This window comes from Martes martes, assembly GCF_963455335.1.
Source record: "Martes martes genome assembly, chromosome: 8".
NCBI classification, from domain to species: Eukaryota; Metazoa; Chordata; class Mammalia; order Carnivora; family Mustelidae; genus Martes; species Martes martes.
In genome coordinates, this window is record NC_137895.1 from 14,762,702 (window position 1) to 14,763,596 (window position 895).

The following is an 895-nucleotide window of genomic DNA, read 5'->3' on the forward strand; positions in this document are numbered from 1 at the left end:
AGGCTTCTCTTGTAATCTCATTTTGTGGAAGAAGAAGAATGAGTCATTTAGGGAAAAACTAGGTATAGCTTGGTTTTGTTTTCTACGGTTGGAAGTGAAGAAAGTATTTTCTAAGTAGCATAACTTTGGGATAATATTGTATTGTATTTCTTCATAACGGTGGCTAAGTGAACTATGCTTTCTCTGTTTCCCATTCTCATGTCCGGCCCTCGTCCTCCCTAAGGGAGTGCCTTTACTGCCTTCTTGGAGAACTTGGTTGGGTGTACAGTTGAGGAATTGGGCGAGGTGGTGGTGGTTAGAGCTGGCTGCTGATACTGGGTCATGAAGCCTCTGTCAGATAGCGCTGGTGGGACTGGGGCAGCTCCAGACAGCCTTTTGCCAAAGGCATCCTGATTGCAGGCCACCTAAGTTTCCAGGAAACTTGGTGCTGAACTACCAGCTCCCTCTTCCATCTATCTCACTAGCTCATGCTGGGTTAAATGCCTTCATTTCCCAGCACTGGTTGAGATGCTGTCCATGATTGTTAGCCTGATGGGAAAACAGGAAGCCTGGGAAGTGGTTTGAGAATGTAGCCGTTGCTTATTTACAACTATCCTTTCCATGTTTTCCCTCTTAGACTTATATGGCACATTCTAAGTCATTCCCAGGAAATAAACCAATTGGTAACTGCACTTTTGCCAAGGGTTTACTCAGCCATCTGTTACTGTTGCCGGTGGCCTTGTCTGCTGCTGCTGTTGGGGTCAGTCTGTTGTTGGGTAATGGTCACACTGAGAGGCAGGACGTGAGTTGTGGGCTCCGGAGCCCTGCCGAATGTCTGCGCTCTGGGCTTTGCTGCATGATGGTTTGTATCCTTAGCCAAGTTTTATGAACTCTTTATTCCTCTGTTAACTGTAGA